A 12505-nucleotide genomic window follows, 5' to 3' on the forward strand; every position below is an offset into this window, starting at 1 on the left:
CCAATTTTCCAAGGACCTGCAAGCTCTTCTTTCTCTGGAAGCACAATGCTCTGGAATCCACAGAGCCAAAAGATATCTAGAAATGGGTAGAAAGAAGGCGCTTCATGGTGTAATATTTCAAAGTATGAAATTTATTCAAGAAAGTTTTCCTGGATGTAAGCAAGATAAAACTCGTACCACATATAAAAACACTGTGGACTGGGTACCACAAGGCATGGGTTTAAAACCAATGGCATAAGCTGCTCACACTGTACCAGGACCAGGGACTTGCTTGCATTCAAACACCGCAGAGCTGGATTGCTGGGAAGCGTAGAAATTCAAGGCAGGTCAGGGACACCGGTAACCAGGGCAGCTGGAACGTCGTAAGCCACGCCCTGACGCGTTTCGTCACTGGTGGACTTCGTCAGAGGGCGTGGCTACGACGTACGCCCGTACTGTTTATATAGGGACAATCCCGTAATAAAGGGCGGGTAAATAACAGGTAATGAGAATGTTCTACAACCCGGCAGGTGGGTGGCATATGCGTGATGACGCTATACACGAGTAGGAGGTATACATACCATCAACGTGCCAGACCGTAGGACGGGGAGAACTATAGACGGCGGCGTCCTTGTGTGACGCATGCCTGCGCCGTGATAGGCCTATAGTAGTCACGCGGCGACGGCGTCAAAGCCTGACGTGTAACTGTGCCGTGATACGCTTCTCGGCATCACGTGGGGAAAACAGACGCACAAGCGTCACGGCATGAGACGTAGCCGTTACGTGATAAGCCGATAAGCATCACGTGATATGATGATAAACAACCAATAAGGCAATGCTACCAACAGCTCAACAGGAGCATGACAGGCATAGCCCCTTCATTGAAAATGGTGCGTCGCTATGGCTACAATATAAACAATGGGAAACACAACGTGGTGGCCGACAACCAATACCCACGGTGTAATTAAACCATTACAATCAACGTGCAATACGTATAAGATGGTCTTATACCATTAGCAGTAACGGATAGATATATGAAAATAGTACATATAACACTAATCATACAATTACGGGGCTTTTATAACCAACTATGAGATATGTATATATAAAAAAGAAAAAAGGAAGAAAATGACAAAGGAAAGTTGTGTATATACACATAATTACACGCAGAGGGAACATAAAGAAAAATAATTTACGATTGGTCCCTATATGTGCCAGCAGCATATCTCATTGGTGTACATAATAAAAAAACATATACAACAACTCCCAGTACATATAGGAATACATGTATATCAGTTATACATATATCAATATATCAATTTCATCCAGGACATACAAGTATCACTATATACCTCTATCAAATAAAATAAGTACACAGTACTAACAACATGGTACAGAAAATACCTGATAGGAAAATACATTTAGTAGTCCTATCTTAATAGATACTCAAATGATTTTGGCTAAATAACAAAGCTTTTTGAGAAAAAAATTTTTTCTCTAAGAACAAAAAAGATCCATAAAATAAGTATACAAACACAAGCCAATAAGAGAAATAGATGAAATACAATAAATGAGCAGAGGGAGACTTTTATGAAAAGACTGACCATTTCAATTAATAAAAAGACTGACCATTTCAATTAATAAACGGGGTAATTTCGTATCCTTCGTTCAACCCATTAGGTACCATTGTATTTAGCCTCAGTATCCAAATGGTTTCTCGTTTAATTAAAAATTTATCATGATCCCCCCCTCTTTTGCTATGTTGCACCAGCTCGATACCTTTGCAAGTTAGGGATTTAGGATCGCAACCATGACTCTCTTTAAAATGCCGAGGCACACTATGATTCATAACCCCGTTTTTGATGTTCCGGAGGTGCTCCAATACTCTCACTTTGAAGCACCTCTTAGTTTGAGGTTGAAGTATGTTGGCAAAACTAAGAGGTGCTTCAAAGTGAGAGTATTGGAGCACCTCCGGAACATCAAAAACGGGGTTATGAATCATAGTGTGCCTCGGCATTTTAAAGAGAGTCATGGTTGCGATCCTAAATCCCTAACTTGCAAAGGTATCGAGCTGGTGCAACATAGCAAAAGAGGGGGGGATCATGATAAATTTTTAATTAAACGAGAAACCATTTGGATACTGAGGCTAAATACAATGGTACCTAATGGGTTGAACGAAGGATACGAAATTACCCCGTTTATTAATTGAAATGGTCAGTCTTTTTATTAATTGAAATGGTCAGTCTTTTCATAAAAGTCTCCCTCTGCTCATTTATTGTATTTCATCTATTTCTCTTATTGGCTTGTGTTTGTATACTTATTTTATGGATCTTTTTTGTTCTTAGAGAAAAAATTTTTTCTCAAAAAGCTTTGTTATTTAGCCAAAATCATTTGAGTATCTATTAAGATAGGACTACTAAATGTATTTTCCTATCAGGTATTTTCTGTACCATGTTGTTAGTACTGTGTACTTATTTTATTTGATAGAGGTATATAGTGATACTTGTATGTCCTGGATGAAATTGATATATTGATATATGTATAACTGATATACATGTATTCCTATATGTACTGGGAGTTGTTGTATATGTTTTTTTATTATGTACACCAATGAGATATGCTGCTGGCACATATAGGGACCAATCGTAAATTATTTTTCTTTATGTTCCCTCTGCGTGTAATTATGTGTATATACACAACTTTCCTTTGTCATTTTCTTCCTTTTTTCTTTTTTATATATACATATCTCATAGTTGGTTATAAAAGCCCCGTAATTGTATGATTAGTGTTATATGTACTATTTTCATATATCTATCCGTTACTGCTAATGGTATAAGACCATCTTATACGTATTGCACGTTGATTGTAATGGTTTAATTACACCGTGGGTATTGGTTGTCGGCCACCACGTTGTGTTTCCCATTGTTTATATTGTAGCCATAGCGACGCACCATTTTCAATGAAGGGGCTATGCCTGTCATGCTCCTGTTGAGCTGTTGGTAGCATTGCCTTATTGGTTGTTTATCATCATATCACGTGATGCTTATCGGCTTATCACGTAACGGCTACGTCTCATGCCGTGACGCTTGTGCGTCTGTTTTCCCCACGTGATGCCGATAAGCGTATCACGGCACAGTTACACGTCAGGCTTTGACGCCGTCGCCGCGTGACTACTATAGGCCTATCACGGCGCAGGCATGCGTCACACAAGGACGCCGCCGTCTATAGTTCTCCCCGTCCTACGGTCTGGCACGTTGATGGTATGTATACCTCCTACTCGTGTATAGCGTCATCACGCATATGCCACCCACCTGCCGGGTTGTAGAACATTCTCATTACCTGTTATTTACCCGCCCTTTATTACGGGATTGTCCCTATATAAACAGTACGGGCGTACGTCGTAGCCACGCCCTCTGACGAAGTCCACCAGTGACGAAACGCGTCAGGGCGTGGCTTACGACGTTCCAGCTGCCCTGGTTACCGGTGTCCCTGACCTGCCTTGAATTTCTACGCTTCCCAGCAATCCAGCTCTGCGGTGTTTGAATGCAAGCAAGTCCCTGGTCCTGGTACAGTGTGAGCAGCTTATGCCATTGGTTTTAAACCCATGCCTTGTGGTACCCAGTCCACAGTGTTTTTATATGTGGTACGAGTTTTATCTTGCTTACATCCAGGAAAACTTTCTTGAATAAATTTCATACTTTGAAATATTACACCATGAAGCGCCTTCTTTCTACCCATTTCTAGATATATATATATATATATATATATATATATATATATATATGAGGTATAATGCTGGGCGGTGACTGTGGGTATGGGGGTATATGTGTCGGGCATGAGGATGTATAAGGTGTGCCCAGGTGTGTATGTATGAGGTGTAATGCTGGGTGGTGACTGTGGGTATGGGGGGTATATGCCGGGCATGAAGATGTGTAAGGTGTGCCCAGGTGTGTATGTATGAGGTGTAATGCTGGGCGGTAACTGTGGGTATGGGGGTATATGTGCCGGGCATGAGGATGTATAAGGTGTGCCCAGGTGTGTATGTATGTCGTGTAATGCTGGGCGGTGACTGTGGGTATATGGGGGGTATATGTGCCAGGTATGAGGATGTATAAGGTGTGCCCAGGTGTGTATGTATGAGGTGTAATGCTGGGCGGTGACTGTGGGTATGGGGGGTATATGTGCCGGGCATGAGGATGTATAAGGTGTGCCCAGGTGTGTATGTATGAGGTGTAATGCTGGGCGGTGACTGTGGGTATGGGGGTATATGTGCCGGGTATGAGGATGTATAAGGTGTGCCCAGGTGTGTATGTATGAGGTGTAATGCTGGGTGGTGACTGTGGGTAATGGGGGGTATATGTGCCGGGCATAAGGATGTATAAGGTGTGCCCAGATGTGTATGTATGAGGTGTAATGCTGGGTGGTGACTGTGGGTAATGGGGGGTATATGTGTCGGGCATGAGGATGTATAAGGTGTGCCCAGGTGTGTATGTATGAAGTGTAATGCTGGGTGGTGACTGTGGGTATGGGGGGTATATGCCGGGCATGAAGATGTGTAAGGTGTGCCCAGGTGTGTATGTATGAGGTGTAATGCTGGGCGGTAACTGTGGGTATGGGGGTATATGTGCCGGGCATGAGGATGTATAAGGTGTGCCCAGGTGTGTATGTATGTCGTGTAATGCTGGGCGGTGACTGTGGGTATATGGGGGGTATATGTGCCAGGTATGAGGATGTATAAGGTGTGCCCAGGTGTGTATGTATGAGGTGTAATGCTGGGCGGTGACTGTGGGTATGGGGGGTATATGTGCCGGGCATGAGGATGTATAAGGTGTGCCCAGGTGTGTATGTATGAGGTGTAATGCTGGGCGGTGACTGTGGGTATGGGGGTATATGTGCCGGGTATGAGGATGTATAAGGTGTGCCCAGGTGTGTATGTATGAGGTGTAATGCTGGGTGGTGACTGTGGGTAATGGGGGGTATATGTGCCGGGCATAAGGATGTATAAGGTGTGCCCAGATGTGTATGTATGAGGTGTAATGCTGGGTGGTGACTGTGGGTAATGGGGGGTATATGTGCCGGGCATGAGGATGTATAAGGTGTGCCCAGGTGTGTATGTATGAGGTGTAATGCTGGGTGGTGACTGTGGGGATGGGGGTATATGTGCCGGGTATGAGGATGTATAAGGTGTGCCCAGGTGTTTTTTTTACGAGGTGTAATGCTGGGTGATGACTGTGGGTATGGGGGTATAAGGTGTGCCCAGGTGTTTTTTTTACAAGGTGTAATGCTGGGCGGTGACTGTGGGTATGGGGGGTATATGTGCCAGGCATGAGGCTGTATAAGGTGTGCCCAGGTGTGTATGTATGAGGTGTAATGCTGGGCGGTGACTGTGGGTATGGGGGTATATGTGCCGGGTATGAGGATGTATAAGGTGTGCCCAGGTGTGTATGTATGAGGTGTAATGCTGGGCGGTGACTGTGGGTATGGGGGGTATATGTGCCGGGCATGAGGATGTATAAGGTGTGCCCAGGTGTGTATGTATGAGGTGTAATGCTGGGCGGTGACTGTGGGTATGGGGGTATATGTGCCGGGTATGAGGATGTATAAGGTGTGCCCAGGTGTGTATGTATGAGGTGTAATGCTGGGTGGTGACTGTGGGTAATGGGGGGTATATGTGCCGGGCATGAGGATGTATAAGGTGTGCCCAGATGTGTATGTATGAGGTGTAATGTTGGGTGGTGACTGTGGGTAATGGGGGGTATATGTGCCGGGCATGAGGATGTATAAGGTGTGCCCAGGTGTGTATGTATGAGGTGTAATGCTGGGTGGTGACTGTGGGTATGGGGGTATATGTGCCGGGTATGAGGATGTATAAGGTGTGCCCAGGTGTTTTTTTTTACGAGGTGTAATGCTGGGTGATGACTGTGGGTATGGGGGTATATGTGCCGGGTATGAGGATGTATAAGGTGTGCCCAGGTGTGTATGTATGAGGTGTAATGCTGGAAGGTGAATGTGGGTATGGTGGGGTATACTGACTGACCTATTCTTCTCAATCGGACTGACCCACTGACCAATAAGTTTTACGCTGACTGACCCACTAAACCATACATCTCACAGTGACTAACTGACCCATACATCTCAGTGACTGACCCACTAACCCATCAATCTCACACTGACTGACTAATCCATACATCTCACACTGACTGACCCATACGTCTCACACGGACTAACCCATACGTCTCACACTGACTGACCCATACGTCTCACACTGACTGATCCATACATCTCACACTGACTGACTGACTGACCCACTGACCAGTACATCTCACACTGACCCATAGGTCTTACGCTGACTGACCCACTAACCCAAACGCCCCACACTGATTGACCCGTTAACCCATGTGTCTCACACTGACTCACAGACCCATACGTCTCAAACTGACTGACCCACTAGCCAATATGTTACACACGGACTATATGAACCACTGATCCATATGTCTAACACTGACTGACCCACTAACCAATACGTCTCACACTGACTGACCTACACGTCTTGCACTGACTTACCCACTGACCCATACATATCAAACTGACTAATCCATACGTCTCGCTGACTTATAGGTCTCATGCTGACTGACCCATACGTCTCACACTGACTGACTGACCGACCCATACGTCTCCCACTGACTGACTGACCCACTAAACAATACATCTCACACTGACTGACTGATCCACTGACCCATACGTCACACACGGACTGACTGACCAATACGTCTCACACGGACTAACTGACCCATAAGTCTCACACGGACTGACCCCATAAGTCTCACACGGACTGACCCCATAAGTCTCACACGGACTGACCCCATAAGTCTCACACGGACTGACCCCATAAGTCTCACACGGACTGACCCCATAAGTCTCACACGGACTGACCCCATAAGTCTCACACGGACTGACCAGTACGTATCACACAGTCTGACTGTCCCATAAGTCTCACACGCACTGACCCATAAGTCTCACACGCACTGACCCATAAGTCTCACACGCACTGACCCTTAAGTCTCACACGCACTGACCAACACGTATCACACAGTCTGACTGACCCATATGTCTCACTGATCTATTGACACACTGACCAATAGGTCTTACACTGACTGACTCACTAGTCCATACGTCTCACACTGATTGTCCCGTTAAACCCATATGTCTCACACTGACTACCTGACCCATACATTACACACGGACTGACTGATCCACTGACCCATACGTCTCACACTGACTGACCCATACGTCAAATGTTTATCAGGGATCTGCTGTATACAAACCCTCCTAAAGCTATACCTGTAATTATACAAGGAACACGACCAGCGGTTTGTGAGAAGGAAGCTACTGCACCAGAGACAGAGAAAGCTCCCATAGTGATTGATGATGGGAAATAAGAGTGATTTGATATGGGTGCCCGACAGTCAGGATCTTGACTGTTAAAACCCCAACACTTGGGGTCCCAACGGCCCCTGGCTATCCTCCCTCATGGGGGTCCATGACGTGATAGAGGGAGAATAGAATAGGTGGTGAGAGCACCGAGCCCGCAAGGGGCTTTGTTACACTCCCCTTGCTGCCTGAGTCCGGGCAGTCAGGATCCCAACATTGGGCTAATGACTGTCTGGATCCTATACCACACCCTTTGATTTAAATATGCTACAAATCCTACAGCTATACTCCGGTTGTGTGAGGAGGGTGGAGATTCAATTAAGTTCATTTCCACAGAAACAGCACAAATGGGAACTTTGCCAATAGATCCCCGAGTGCATTTACAGGCGCAGAGGTTTCACAGTAGGGATGGTACCTGGACATTATTGACTTGTGAAGTAATATAAATACAGATGATGCCCACCTCACCGTGGCACACTACTAGAGAGGGTATTCAGCAGGTATATTTGTTAGGGTGTGTTCGACGTTTGGTGAAAGTTGCAAATCCATGAGGTGGGGGAGTGAGTGTAATACAGTGGGAAGGACCTGATCTCTGTATGTTTGTCCAGTCAGCTCCCACCTACATGAAAGCACCCCTGGATTTAGCAGTAGGCACCTCATCTGGTATGACTGGGTCTATGGCAGAAGAGCATTTGACTCCACTGCCACCCAGAGTACTGAACTGAAGACTCCTATTGAACTTTGGACCAAGCAGTTACCACACCCACAGACAGCATACACTGCATTCCAGCATGTGGGGAGCATCATCATGCCACAACCGGTCACTATACGCACTGACTTACCAGTGGCAGGGTAGGTGAGGCGCAAGGGCCTAGGCACACACAGCTATGGCCCAGGAGCAGATGCTGCAGGAATGGAAGTGGTCGGAAAGAGGTGGAGCGTCCATACAAGAGACTGCCCAAGCAATCCACAGCATCAGGTCCACAGAGTGGTCAGCAACAGTGGTCTCCACAGGAAGCACCCAGAACTGATACATGGGGGTGGTGAAGAAGGAACATGTCAGTAAGCAGACCTACATGCTGTAGTCATGCTGCTGGAAGAAACCAAAGCTCCTCCCATCATCATCATTAACACCAACAGCTGTACTGTATCCCAAGGATGGATGACATGGATGCTCGCCTTGTTGTACTTGGTGTACTAGAAGGCAATGAAATCTCAGATGCCCTGGTGCAATACAGGACAACAGAGGTCTCCCCACAAGAGAAACCTGAAAGGTATATGGTGAAAAACTACCTGAGACCAAGGGTGGAATGTATCAGGACTGATGAATATATTGTCATTGCTAATTTAAGTCTGATGTCAGGTATTGTTGCTTTTGTATATAATAATATAATCTTTAGAAGTAAGGTGGGGGTTTATTTCATTAATATAAATAAATGGTGATAGGACAAGAAGGGTTAGACATTCAATTTCGGCATAGGAAAGTTTACCTAGACACTGTATCTAAGAATCCACATACGGACTTCCGGTTCCGGCTACCCCATGAGAGGAGGCTGAGAGAATCAGCTCCGCTGCCGGTTAGCCCAATTATATCATTTACAAGGCACTGCGCCTCGACTAACAGCTCCCCCCCCACTCACCGCTATACCGCTGAATACCCGCGGTATATGGAAAAGTATTTCCCCGCGATGCCCAGCAACACCAAGCACCACAAGAAGGAGGGAGAGAAGAGAAGCAGGGAACCCAAGATGGCGCCGCACATCACGCCCAGCGCGTCTCTCCCGGGGTCACCGCTGCACAGCCAATATCCCTCTGAGGAGGAGGAGGAGAGGGAATCCGAGGATCTGCAGGTGAACCTGGCTCGCCCAGATACCCCACGCAGAGACACCTCACTCCCTGACCCACAAGCCCCAGTGACATATGGGGACCTCATTGATGCTGTGAGAGCTGCCATATCTCCCCTATTGAAGCAGCAGACTGCTGATATAAATAGGCAGATTGCTCTGCTACAACAACGGGTGCTTGAGACTGAACATAGAGTTGGAGAGACTTTTGCAGAGGTAGCGGAGATAAAGTTGGTCTCAAAAGATCATACAAAAACTATTCACCAATTGCAGAATAAAATTCAGGACCTTGAAAACAGGTCCAGACGTAATAACCTGCGTCTGATCGGACTCCCAGAAACCGTCAAGGGTCAGGGCCTCTACGACTTTATCAGGATCACCCTCCCAATTTATTAAATGTGCAGGATAGATGCAATGATTTAGTAATTGAACAGGCTCACAGGTTAGGCCCACAGAGAACACAAGAGGGCGCCAGACCTCGTGCAGTAATATTTAAAACACTGAACTACCTCCACAAAGAATTATTATGAGTAGAATCCCGCAAGGTTAAACCCCTGACCTGGGAGGGGCATAAAATACTTTTATACCAGGACTATTCTGCCGAGCTGACCAAGGCAAGAAAGGATTTCTCACCTATATGCGCTAATCTCATCCGTAATGGCCGCAAGTTTGCGCTCTTATACCCAGCCAGACTCAGGATATTTGGCGGAACCTCACTTAAAGACTTCCTATCCCCAAGCGACACAGAAGCCTACCTGCAAGAAGAAACCGACTCGCATAACCCCCCCACAAGAATGTCAGACTGTCAGACTGTGACTGAATACATACGCCATCCCAAAGCGACTTCTGCCGTAAAGGCGGCAGATTCAAAAGTGAAAAATAAAAATAAGCTTTTTTGTGGGATTGCCTCAGCGAGGAAATCCCCGCTGATAAAAAGGTGCGTCTGCTTCCTGCAGGCACCAACAAAAAACTGGGTAGAGCCCTGGAGGCGGGGCTGTAGGGGAGAGGGCCTGGGCATTCTGGGAAACTTAAAGATGCTTCGCTGATTGGTGCCTCGGACACCCTGGATCCGCCTACAACCCCGATGTCCCCTGTATTGGAAATTCTGCTGATCATAACGGTAGATACCGTATTTGCCAGCGTATAAGACGACCCCCCCCCCCCCCAATATTTCCACTCAAAATATAGTTTGTTATATAAGTGCATGAAGGGTCTTTTTATTTACAGTGTTCCGGAACGGCAATGGGCACCAGGTTTGCCCCCAGCTATGCCAACCTATTTATGGCCCACTGGGAAGATCAAGTGGTGTGGCAGGGTGGCGAGCTGGGGGTAGGCCTGGTGTCCTGGAGCCGTTTTATAGATGATATTTTTTTTATTTGGTCAGGAGATAAGAATTCCTTAGACTCTTTCTGTGATTCTTTGAATAGTAATAGCAGGAACATTAAACTTACATTCAGTTGTAGCCAGAAGGAGGTATCCTTCTTGGATTTAAACATCTACATTGAATCCAATACTCTCAAAACTAAAACGTTTAGAAAAGAAAGAACAGATTCCTACCTGTTAATATGCTTTCCTCTACTCCACCATGGCAGCTACCAATGGGTTAAGTCCTGCAGGGTAGTATTCTGGAAAGGAAACAAAGAGAACACCTGGCCCTACATAAGCCCCTCCCTTCTAGGCCTCAGTGTCTTGTTAAACAGCTTATAATACAAATACATATGGGAAGGGAACTATGCTGCCATGGTGGAGTAGAGGAAAGCATATTAACAGGTAGGAATCTGTTCTTTCCTCTACCTCCCCATGGCAGCTACCAATGGGTTATACCCAAGCAGTAATATAATGGGAGGGATATAATATAATGATAATAATAGGTTACTTCACCTTGTTCTCTTATGAATAATAATTCATACATACAACTGCGCTCAGAACCTGTCTGCCAAACTTCGCATCAGCTGAAGAAGTTACGTCCACTCTGTAGTGCTTCGCAAATGTATGCACTGATGACCAGTATGGAGCTTTGCAGAGTTCTTCGATAGATGCCCTCTCTTTTTCTGCCCAGGAGGCGGACACTGCTCTTGTAGAGTGGGCTTTGATACCTACTGGAGGTTGTTGACCTCCTAATTTATACGCTTCCACTATACATGTTTTTATCCATCTGGAGATGGTCCTTTTGCCAGCTCCTTGACCTTTATTCTTTCCCTCAGTTATAACAAAGAGTCTATTAGAATTCCTAGAGGACAAAGTTCTGTCAAGGTAAATTGTCAGTGCTCTCACCACGTCCAATTTATGCAATCTTTCTTCTTTACTGTTGGTCGGATTTGCGCATAATGATGGTAACGCAATCTCTTGATTTATGTGGAAGGTTGATACTACCTTAGGTAGAAATTGGGGATTAGTTCTTAATACCACCTTATCTTTAAAGAAATTAATGAATGGTTGCTTTGCCCATAGCGCCTGTAATTCAAACACCCTCCTGGTCGATGTGATGGCCACTAAGAAGACAACTTTAATAATCAACCATTTCATTGATGTTTCTTCCAATGGTTCGAATGGGCTTTCTACTAATGTATTCAACACTAAATTGAGGTCCCATGGGGAGACCGGGGAATGAAAGGCCGGCCTGATCCTCCTGGCTGCTTGCACGAATCTCTGAATATATTTATCTTCTACTAATTTAGTATCTAGCATGGCGGAAAGTGCTGATATCTGTACTTTGATAGAACTCGTAGAAAGGTTTCTATCTAGCCCCGTCTAAAGAAAGTCTAGTATAGTAGCAGTCTCAGATACCATTCTTTTTGCCCGTTTACAGAAAATCACATATTTCCTCCAGACTTGATGGTATGTTCTTGAAGTAGATCTCTTTCTGGCTTTAAGCAATGTTTCAATCACCTTACTTGAAAAAACCTCTGTCTTTAAGTGTCCGGACCTCAGTAGCCACGCCGTCAGCTTCCAATCTTCCGGCTGTGCTCGCCACAGATTGTTCTGACCTATTAGTCTGTCGTAATTGGGTATCGTCCAAGGCTCGTCTATTGCCATCTTCACCAGCTTCATAAACCATGGCCTTCTTGGCCAGCATGGAATAACTGCAATCACTGTAGCCTTCTCTTCCTTTATCTTCCCGAGAAGCCTGGCTATTATCGGAAACGGCGGGAATACGTACACAAGCTCCACGTTCCACTCTGCTGTTAGAGCAACCAGTTGCTCTGCGCCTTGATCCCAATGTCTGGAGAAGAATCTTTGACCTTTGCATT

This window comes from Crinia signifera, chromosome 6 (genome assembly GCF_055691185.1).
Source record: "Crinia signifera chromosome 6, ASM5569118v1, whole genome shotgun sequence".
NCBI lineage: Eukaryota > Metazoa > Chordata > Amphibia > Anura > Myobatrachidae > Crinia > Crinia signifera.